The 11,613-nt window shown below is 46.0% G+C and overlaps 1 pseudogene; it reads left to right on the plus strand.

Annotated features, from left to right (window-relative positions):
* Positions 1 to 291: 291 nt before the first annotated feature.
* On the plus strand, positions 292 to 10,603 carry LOC132666562 (AP-3 complex subunit sigma-1 pseudogene; annotated as a pseudogene).
* The last annotated feature ends 1,010 nt before the right edge of the window (positions 10,604 to 11,613 follow it).

The following is an 11,613-nucleotide window of genomic DNA, read 5'->3' on the forward strand; positions in this document are numbered from 1 at the left end:
TGTTTGTTATTACTGTTTTTTTTTATTTTAGAGAGAGAGAGAGCAGGGAAGAGGGGTGAGAGAGAGAGAAAGCATCCCGAGTAGTCTCCACACCCAGCACAGAGCCGGACAAAGGGCTCAATGTCACCACCCTGCGATCACCACCTGAGTTGAAATCTAGAGTCAGATGCTCACCCAACTGATCCACCCAGGTGCGCCTACACAGTTTGTTTTTAAATCACTACGCACGCAGCCCTGGTGCCTGTGCCTGGGTTGACTGCCCCACCGCGTCCCCCTAGGTCAGCCGCGAAGATGTGCTTCCCGGTGGCAGAAGGAAAGGCCGAAATGAAGCTTAGCAAGGGCAGGTTTGCTGCTGAGGCAGGGGTGGTAGGGGCAAGACCCCCTTAGAGATAGGCAAACCAAGGCAGGGCTGCAGCTGTGGTGGGCGGTGCATTTATTAAGGCTCCCATACGTTGCAAGAAAGACAAACATGGAATTACATTGCAGGGAGGTGCGGGGCCCGGGAATGGTGTAGGAGCCCCCGCTGCGGCTGACCAGTCACTCTGGTACAAAAGAGGAGGCAAGTAATGCATTAATAGGCAACAGGCCTCTGAGAACTGAATGGAGAACGTGAGTTTTTATTTTAAGTTCTCTCTACCCGCCAACGTGGGGCTCGAACTCACAACCCTGAGATCAAGAGTCACATGTCCCACTGACTGAAACAGCCAGGCATCCCCAACAACCTGAGTTTTTGAGGTTCTTCTGAGCACAACCCAAGCATTTGCAGGCACTGGAAGACTGTGCCTGATGGGTGGGTCTGCCTGTCTTCCCCAGAACAGGCATCCCCACTGGGAAGAGAGCCACCGTACCCTCCTCTTTGAGGGGAGGCTCTCCCCTGCCCTGGCCGCCTTGCAGCCATTCCCCAGGTAGCAGGGTTGGTGTCTGGCAGATAGCACAAACCCCAAATGTTTTACATAGAAAGCTTCTATTGGGGATTACTCTCCTCAGAAGGTCCTGTGGGCCAAGATCTAATCGCCCAGTGGAATGCTCTTAGGCTCAGTAGAAACAGAAGAAACAGCTGCTGTGCAGAAAGAACAGAAAGGAAACAGAGGACTCAGGACCCACTGGTGGCTAGAGACCACTTTGGCCGAAGCTTAGAGTAACTTCTGTTGACTTCAGTGGGGGCGGGAAGGCAGATTGTTAACTGTTGTCTATATCCAGGGCTGGGAAACTTTCTTCTGGAAGGGGCCAGGTAATAAGTATTTTAGTCTTTCTTTACTGCATACTGTTTTTACCCCCCTCTTAAAACAATACAAACCATGGGGCGCCTGAGTGGCTCAGCTGGTTAAGCATCCAACTTCGGCTCAGGTCATGATCTCACGGTTTGTGAGTTCAAGCCCCACGTCAGGCTCTGGGCTGCCAGCTCAGAGCCTGGAACCTGCTTCAGACTCTGTTTCTCCCTCTGTGTGCCCCTCCGCTGCTTGCACTCCGTCTCTCACATGGTCTCAAAAATAAAAACATTAAAAAATAAATAAACAAACAAACAATACAAACCATTCTCAGTTCTCAAGCAGGAGAAAAACTGGCCATGGGCCGGATGTGGCCTGAAGACCATGTTTTGCTGACTTTAGATAGTTGACCCATTGTTAAACTGAAGAGAAATCACAGGGAGGCAGTCTATCAGAGATAGAGCGAAGTGACTCTACCATCCCAAGAAAGGAGCCTTTCTTGCAAAAGACTTGATAAATAATTTGGAACCTGGTGCATGTAAGAGTCACTTTGTTCCTACTGGAGTGAAAAGAGAAGAGTGTTGTGAGAGAGCTGGGGTACGACTGATGGGCGGCCACTGCCCTCGGCGGAAAGCGGAAGTAGGGGAAGTTACAGGGTCTGCCCGAGTTCCAGGTTTGCTGATGCAACTTTTTTCCGTGTGGGGGATTTATGGGGTAGATATGAAATAGATTTGTGGAAAATGGACTGAAAAAGGACTTCAATGAAAAGAAGCACAGTCTATCCCCAGCTATGTTTATTTTGGATGTAAGTCTCCAAAGTGTGTAAGAAAACGGGAAAACCCAGCTCCAGACAAAACTGTCCATATCTGTGATAGTGGGAAAGGGAAGGGGACATTCTCAGGAGCTCAGGACTTTAAAAGGTATATACAAAAGATAAAAGGGGGACTACCTCCCTCGGAACGAACGCAATATCAGCCAAAACCGACACACGGTGTTCGGAAACCTAGAACAAGCAGAGTTACATCCTCCCCCTTAGAAGCCGAAGGCTTGGTGAGAAGAGGCGCTGGGATTGGGTGCACTCAACTATCAGGGCTGGGTCAGCACTGGCTGCGTAACTTGGGGGCTCCAGTGTAGGATGAAATGTGAGAGTCTCGGTGCTAAAAACAACAACAATAACGACAAAAGTTGCTAATAATTTCAAGATTCTAAGAGCAGGATAAAAACCAAGCTCAGGGCTGCTCTGAGCAAACCATTCAGGTAGGTGCACACTCATGAGACAGTTCTTGCCCGAGGACGCAGGACTGTTGAACCCTCCCTGTCTAACCCGCCCTGCTTCCTTTAAGGTTCTCAAAGGGAGACGTCAAATACAGTGTATGGGACCCGCTAGCAGGTTCCCCTTCGTTTTGCGGTGGGTTCCTGTAGCCGCCTTTGTGGCTCTCTGGTGCACTGGGCTGCAGGACACAACTGAGGCCCAGCACCCAGATCTTTCTGCCAAGCAGGAACCGAGAATGCCTGAGGGTTTAAAGTGTGAATGGAGAAGAGAAAAACAGCAAATGTCTGGCCTGCCTAGAGGGCAGCAGATAAGCCAGGAGAAGTAGAAGAGTGCCCTGTGGTGACCTCTCCCACAGGCAGACACCCCAGTCCCTGTCCCAGATGTTCTTCTAAGAAGGCAACTGGATGGAGGGGACTAACGGCAGACTTTCTCCAGCTCCCCCGGCGCCCCTCACCGATGAGAGGAAAGGGGCTTTTAAAAGTATATTTGGACTTAAAAAGAAACAGGAGAGCAGTATTCTCCGCTGCTTTGATGGAATTTGATGGCATAAATGCCAAGAGATCCCAATAAGCAAGGAAAACAGCCGATTATTTTTCTTCACCTCCTTCGTAAAGCAATGGTTATGGTCATCTGAGAAGTTTTAACAAAGGGAAGAAGAGCGTCTAAGAGAGTCAGGTAATAATGCGGGTGTTTAAAATGAATCCAAGTGTCTAGAACTGTACAAAATAGGATAATGTAGGAAATTGCACATGTGCTCTGAGTCTTTGTAATTAGTCTTTGAGTAATCATAGGACACAGGAGAAACCAAACAACTGGGCAAAGAAAAAAAAATAACAAATTTTGGGAGGAAGAAATAGAAAGTTTAATCCTCAAAATCGGGACTAGTAAATTTGAAATTTAAACTGTTGGTAAAATTGCGAGCAAACAGCACTAGAGAGTCGAGTGTAAGAATGAGATAGTAATAGAAGCCCACACGTGTTGTCTAAACAAGTCCTTTCAATCCAGACTCTCTTACAAAAGGGGGTGGGGATGGGAGTACAGTTATAGTGGTAAATCAATGGAATAAAAGCAGTAATTCCAGCAAGATGATGAACAAGACCTAGCGTGTTGTCCTTGGGGACAAGATGAAGAAATGGTGACAGGTGAATCCGCAGCCTAAACCGTACACGCCGTGCCGATGAGTTAATGTGTCAGAGTCCGCTTGTCCAGGGGGTGTCTCATAGGGTCTGTCCATCGCTGCCCCGTTGAGGAGCTTTGTCAGTAACCTACATGTTGGCACAGGAGGTGTACTTACCAGGTTTAAAGATTGTCCGAAAACTAGAAGGGACACATAGTGCCTTCGCTACAGGTTCATGTCTATGTAGGCTGGAATCTCAATTCCAAACCAGCAGGTTGACATTTTTAACTAGAATACACGTGAAGAGAATTTTTAGCTTTAAAAAAACAAAAACAAAAAAGAAACAACAAGATTTTTGGGGGGTCCTGGGTGGCTCAGTTAGTTGGTTAAGCATCAGACTTGATTTTGGCTTAGGTCGTGCTCCCAGGTCACAAGATCAAGCCCCCCGTCGGGTTCGGTACTGAGCATGGAGCCTGCTTGGGATTCTCTCCCTCTCTCTCCCTCTGCCCCCCCACCTCATGCTCACATGCTCTCTCTCAATAAGTTAAAAAAAAAAAAAAAAGGATTTTTGTTGGGGCGCTTGGCTGGCTGAGTCAGTGGTGCACGCAACTCTTGAGCTCAGGGTTGTGATTTCAAGTCCCACGTTGGATCCAAAGATTACTTAAAAATAAGATCTTAAAAAAGAATTATATTAAAAAATGAGAGTGTTAGTACTACTCACTTAATAGAGTTCTTTTGAACATTGAGAGATCGTACTTACAAAACATTTAGATCAGTGCTCTATAAATGTTACCTGTTCTTGTTCAGTTCTGGGCATTTTGTGTATGTTGGCATATGTATATGTATGACTTTTTATCACATATGTTTATTGAAAAATTATACATGTATTAAAATATTAAAACAGGACCTTTCATTTTTCTGTACAAATGGGCACAATGTTCTGTACTTTGGTTTTTTTCCCGCCACAGACTGTGTATCTTGGAGATCTTTCCATATAAGCACATGTAGATCTCCATTCTTCTTTTTTTTTTTTTTTTTTTAAAGAAACACATTTTCTGGGGTGCCTGGGTGGCTCAGTTGGTTAAGCATGCGACTTCAGGTCAGGTCATGATCTCACAGTCCGTGAGTTTAAGCCCCGCGTCAGGCTCTGTGCTGACAGCTCAGAGCCTGGAACCTGCTTCAGATTCTGTGTCTCCCCCTCTCTCTGCCCCTTCCCTGCTCATGCTCTGTCTCTCTCTGTCTCAAAAATAAATAATAAAAACATTAAAAAATTTTTTTTAGTAAAGAAAACACATTTTTAAAAAATATTTATTTATTTTTGACTGGTTTGGGGGAGAGACAGAGAGAGAGAGGCAATTAGAGAATCCCAAGCAGGCTCTGAACTGTCAGCGCAGAGCCTGATGTGGGGGCTCGAACTCACAAACCATAAGATCATGACCTGAGCTGAAGTCGGATGCTTACCCGACTGAGCCACCCAGGCACCCTACTCCATTCTTTTTTAAGCTGCGTAGTATTTCATTGTGTAGATGTACCATAATGTATTTGCCTTGTCTGTCATTTAGGTTGTATTCAGTCTTTTGTTTTTACGGACGATGCTGCCATGGATTTCCTTAGAACTCCAACACTGGAGTCAGAGTGACCGCGTTTGGGTCCCAGTATTGTCACATGCTAACTCTGTGGTCCCGGCTTAGCCTTACTCCACTTTAATTTCCTTAAGTGTAAAATGTCAGTACTAATCGTGCAGAACTCAGAGGGGTTCTTGTGAGGATTAAATGTAAAATGCCTTGCTTGGTCCCTCATACCTAACAAGTAAGCTCTCAACAAATACAAAATACTCCTATTTTTTATTTTCCAACTTTATTTACATTTGAGTTTTTCTGTAGGGTGAATTCTTAGGGGTCATATTGTGAGATCCTAAGGTGTACATCTAAAGCGGGTGGCCAGTGTTAACTTGTCTCCGCATCGGGTAGTCATGTTTGCCCCTCTAGGTGACCAGACACTACCTTCCTGCACTCTTGTGCCCTTGGGGGCTGACCTCTGTAAAACCGTATCAGATCACATCTCTACCCACCAACTCCCAGTCAGCTTCCCTGTGAGAAACACAGGCAGCAAGACGGGGTGGGAGGTAGGAGCCCCGGGCCTCTGGGTGGCCGTGGCTACACCCCTTTTCCAGAAGCCACTTGGGTGGCTCCTCCCTCCTCCTTATCCACTCCCTTCATGGTTCAGTGAGAGCCCCCTCCCCCTGCTGGATGTGCCTGGTGGCTGCCACTTCCTGTGGCGGCTTGTCCCTGGGCGCTTCACCAACCCTTGTAGGCCTCCTCGGCCCTGGGCACGTCTATAAATAATCCTCTTATCAGACTTCCTTCAGTAAACCCTGTTAGCATGCCATCTGGCTGGTACACCAACCAATTTACATGCCCGCCGATAAGCTAGGAGAATACTTGTTTGACAATACTTGTTTTGCCAATACTCTCGTGTCAAATATTTTTTGGGATTTTCCCTAAAATTGTCCCCTAACTTGTTTATTTTTTCTGAGCACCAGTGCTGTCATTCATCTTTTATTACAGACAATGTTTACTGTTGAACTTCAACTTCTTTCTTTTTTTAAAAATTTTTTTAACATCTATTCATTTTTGAGAGACAGAGACAGAGCATGATCAGGGGAGGGGCAGAGAGAGAGAGGGAGACACAGAATCGGAAGCAGGCTCCAGGCTCTGAGCTGTCAGCACAGAGCCCGACGCGGGGCTTGAACTCATGAACCCTGAGATCATGACCTGAGCCGAAGTCGGAGGCTTAACTGACGGAGCCACGCAAGTGCCCTTCTTTCTTTTCTTTTCTTTTCTGTTCTTTTTTTTTTTTAAAGATTTTATTTTTTTAAGTAATGTCTATACCCAACGTGGGGCTTGAACTCAGGACCTGAGATCAGGAGTCACATGCTCCACCAACCGAGCCAGCCGGGCACCCCTGAATTTCAATTTCTTAAAGGCCTTTGCATAAGTGTTGTCTTACTATGCTTCAGACTGCTGTAGCAAAATAGAGTGGGCAGCTTATAAAGAGTAGAAATGGATTTCTCACAGACCTGCTGTGCGGGAAGCCCAAGATCGAGGGGCAGGCAGAGTTGGCCTCTGGTGAGAATCTGCTTCTTAATTCATGCTCATCCTCTCATGATTGGAAGGGGCAAGGGAGCTCTCTGGGGCCCTTTGTGGGTTTTTTTTTTCAAGTTTATTCACTTATTTTGACAGAGAGCACGAGTGGGATAGAGGCACAGAGAGAGAGAGAGAGAGGAGAGAGAATCCCAAGCAGGCTCCGCACTGTCAGCACACAGAGCCCAGTGTGGGGCTCGAACTCACAAACCTCAAGATGACCTGAGCTGAGATCAAGAGTCCGATGCTTAACGGACTGAACCACCTGTGGTTTTTTGTTTTGTTTTGTTTTGTTTTTCAATAAGCTGGGGTGCCTGTTTGGCTCAGTCAGAAGATCATGTGACTCTTGATCTCAGGGTCGTGAGTTCAGGTCCCATGTTGGGTAAAGAGATTACTTAAATAAACTTTACCCAAAAAAGTACACATGTATTTTTAAAAAGTAAGTTCTACACCCAACACGGGGCTCCAACTCATGACCCTGAGAGTCACATGCTCTACCAGCTGAGCCAGCCAGGCTGTCTGGGGTCCTTTTATAAGGGCGCTAATGCCATTCATAAGGGCTCTACCTCATAACCTAATCACCTCCCAAAGGTCTCACCTCCACATAACATCACTTTGGGAGTATGTGTCAACATATGAATGGGGGGGGATGGGCGGGATGCAAACATTCAGTCCGTAGCAAATGTAGATATTTATTTCTTCAGTATTGTATTAGTTCAATCTTTACAAGGCCAATTAAGAGTATAAAAAAATTTAGGGGAGGGGCGCCTAGGTGGCTCAGTCGATTGAGCGTCCGACTTCGGCTCAGGTCATGATCTCGCACTCCGGGAGTTTGAGCTCCGTGCCCGGCTCTGTGCAGACAGCTCAGAGCCTGGAGCCTGTTTCCAATTCTGTGTCTCCCTCTCTCTCTGCCCCTCCCTTGCTCATTCTCTGTCTCTCTCACTCTCAAAAATGAATAAATGTTAAAAAATTAAAAAAAAAATTTAGGGGCACCTGGATGGCTCAGTCGGTGAAGCATCCGACTCTTTTTTTTTTTTTTTCCAACGTTTTTTTTTTATTTATTTTTGGGACAGAGAGAGACAGAGCATGAACGGGGGAGGGGCAGAGAGAGAGGGAGACACAGAATCGGAAACAGGCTCCAGGCTCCGAGCCATCAGCCCAGAGCCTGACGCGGGGCTCGAACTCACGGACCGCGAGATCGTGACCTGGCTGAAGTCGGACGCTTAACCGACTGCGCCACCCAGGCGCCCCTCTTTTTTTTTTTAATAAAATTTTTTTTAATGTTGGGGCGCCTGGGTGGCTCAGTCGGTTAACTGTCTGACTTCGGCTCAGGTCATGATCTCACAGCCCATGAGTTCGAGCCTCACGTCAGGCTCTGTGCTGACAGCTCAGAGCCTGGAGCCTGTTTCAGATTTTGTGTCTCCCTCTCTCGCTGACCCTCCCCCGTTCATGCTCTGTTTCTCTCTGTCTCAAAAATATTTTTTTATTTTTTTTATAAAAAATAAAATATAAAATATTATTTATATTTTAGAGAGAGAGTGAGCAAGCAATGGAGTGGCAGAGAGAGAGGGAGACAGAATCCAAAGCAGGCTCCAGGCTCTGAGCTGTCAGCACAGAGCCCGACACGGGGCTCGAGCCCATGAGCTGTGAGATCATGACCTGAGCCAAAGTCGGAAGCTTAACTGACTGAGCCACCCAGGCGCCCAAGCATCCAACTCTTAATTTTGGCGCAGGTCATGATCTCACGGTTTATGGGATCAAGCCCCACATAAGCCTGCTTGGGACTCTGTCTCTCACTGCCCCTCCCCCACGAGCATGTGCATTCTCCCTCAAAAATAAATAAAATAAGAAAATTCAACCAAAATTATATTAAGAATTATTGGAAACTTCATACTCCAGAATACAGGCTATTAAGGAACCACCATAACTTTTGTTAGGTGTGATGATTACTGTTGGCGCGTTACAAAAATGTCTCTCTAGATTTACCCTAAAATGTTCCGGAAGAATGTTCTCTCCTATCAGCACAGAGCCCGCTTCGGATCCTCTGTCTCCTTCTCTGTCTGCCCTTACCCGCTTGTGTGTGTGTGCGGGCTCTCTCTCTCAAAAATAAAAAATAAACATAAAATAAAATGAAATACTTCAGAAGAAGAAAAAACAGAGTGAGGGGAATACATGGAACAAGCCTGAGAGATGTTGGTAATTGTTGAAAGTGGATGATGAGTAGGTGGTATTTCACCACACACATATTCTTTTCTATGCCCGTTCATTACCTCCACTGTTGTGTTTACTTGAAAAGTTCAAGATAAAAAAAAACAACAACAACAACAAAACCAATGGCAACAACGAACAAAAAGACAACTAAAAAAATACAAGTAGGGAGAGGGTGACTAGCAAGATGCACCGGGGAGGCCCTCTCGCCTGCCCCAGCCTGGCCCCCAGCACCCACCAGGTCACTCCTGCCCAGCCCAGCCCAGCCACGAGCAGGCGCTCCTCGTCTTCAAGCACAGGAAGCAGTGGCTGTGCACGTTCTGCCTGCCCTGCCGTGAAGACCCACAACAGCAAACCATCAGGGAGATTTTCCGGTTGCCACGCAAGGAAGATGAAAATGTTTGCAGTTTCCTAGAAGGAGAATCATTACTTAGAGGCTCTAACAAACTGACGTATGGACGTTACACACAGCCTTCTGTTTTGTCTTCCATGTGGATTCTTCGGAGAGTGAAGTTGGCATTTGAAATGTAATTTGGTATTCTTGGAGACATTAGACAAGTATTTTTGAAAGTGTCTGAACCGGATTTAATTCTCCCTGTAGACAAGGTCGATGGTATGCTTGCAGAAACAGGGATGCGGGGAACGGTATTGGAGACCAACATGAATGAGATTGTTCCCTTCGTTGATGCACAAAAACACCCGAAGACAACCCTGACGAGGCGGGCATCGCTGGAGCTCCAACCTGTGCTGTATCAGCTGTAAAGAATGTGAATCTTCCTGCAATCCCAAGAAATACTGACATTGATAGCATTCGTGTAAAAGTGGCAAGGCTGCCTTCTTTTCGGTAAATGATTCGCAAGGCTAAAAAAACAAAATTGGGCTCTTCCAGGGTAAAATCCAGAGGGAAACGGCATTTAATGTTACATGCAGTTGCTCTCCACAAATAGGGGAGAGTCTTGGATTTAAGTCAAAATACTGTATAGAAGTTGTATAACATTGACAAGTTCCTGCGTGATTTTTTTGTCTTTCCTAATCTGCATTCCTGCGTCCGCTAAAGGCCTGTCTCTACATACCGGCTGCTACGGTATTCAAAAAGCATCTTACATATTCTTTAATTACGTACAACCCAAATGTTGGTGTTTTGAATGGATTACAAGCACAGCATTCTTTAATTCCTTCTACTATTTGTCATGGTGGTTATTTAAAGAACCAAGTATATGTTGCATGAAAACAGTATGACCTTTTTCTCTTGGCTTAAATAAGCGCCAAAGTAACTGGGGGGAAAAAAATTCAAGTGGAACAGTTTCAGTTGGGCCGTACCTCTCTATGATCTACATTCCCTTAGGTATGACAACGAACATTTAAGCATAACTTTTCAATTTCATTTATTTATTTAAGTAGGCTCTGCACCCAATGTAGGGCTTGAACTCACGACCCCAAGATCAAGAGTCGCACACTCACTGAGCCAGGCAGGTGCTCTTAACCATAACTTTTCCATTGTGATTTTATGTTCACATCATATTTGGATATCCCCCGATATATTTCTTTTTTACATTTATTCATTTTTCAGAGACAGAGCACAAGCAGGGGAGGGGCAGAGAGAGAGAGAGGGAGACACAGAATCTGAAGCAGGATCCAGGCTCCAAGTTGTCAGCACAGACCGCAAGATCGTGACCTGAGCCGAAGTCGGAAGCTTAATCCACTGAGCCACCCAGGTGCCCCACCCCCAATATTTTTAAAAGAAAAACTTCAAACATACATGCAGATTTCTCACATCCTTTTTATTTTGAAAAATTTCGTATATCTGTGCAGATCGACAGAACAATAGTATGAAAGTCTGTGTGCCCACTATCTAGATTCAACAACTTGAAAGTATTCATGACCCTTTTGCTCCTTCTGTTGCTCCCTCCTCCTCCTGAGTTTTTCAGTGTCCCTGCTCAGAACCCCCCAACAGCTCCCCTTTCTGCTTGGCCCTTGAATGTGGTTGTTCTAAAACGGCTCCAGCTCTGTCCTTTATCTTGACTTAAGAACTAAAACGTTGTGTCCCTTGTTAAAGGCCTGTCAGTCATCAGAAGATGGAGAGAAATTGCTCGGTGTAGGAGAGCCCATGAGAATGTCTGCTTCCTGAACTACTTCCTGCTCCTTCCTTTTGATCTTCCCAGTTGCAGATCTTCTGGCCTTTGCATGTTTACTGTAAACTATACCCTGAAGCTATTCCCAGGAAGGCATGCAGGGGACAGATTTGGTGGAGATTCACGCAGACTAAATACCGTCTTTCTGGGGCGCCTGGGTGGCTCAGTCGGCTGACCATCTGGCTTTGGCTCAGATAGCGAGTTCAAGCCCCTCATTGGGCTTTGCGCTGACAGCGCTGAGCCAGGTTCGGATCCTCTGTTCCCCTCTCTCTGCCCCTCCCCTGCTTGCGCTCTTATCTCTCAAAAATAAATAAACATTTAAAAAATATGTCATCTTTCTCAGTTATAAAATTGTGGGATGTCACTATCCCCCCCTCCCCCATCCCCACAGATAATTTAAAAGTTGACGATCACACACCCCATTAACAGGTTAAATACGCACAGTACACATTGATTTCTGGTCTCAAGCTTCACAGACCCTGGAAAAGACTGCATCTAACCCTTTTAGTGTCCAAAGGGGAAAGGGAAAAGT

This window comes from Panthera onca, chromosome B2 (assembly GCF_046562875.1).
Source record: "Panthera onca isolate mPanOnc1 chromosome B2, mPanOnc1 haplotype 2, whole genome shotgun sequence".
NCBI classification, from domain to species: domain Eukaryota; kingdom Metazoa; phylum Chordata; class Mammalia; order Carnivora; family Felidae; genus Panthera; species Panthera onca.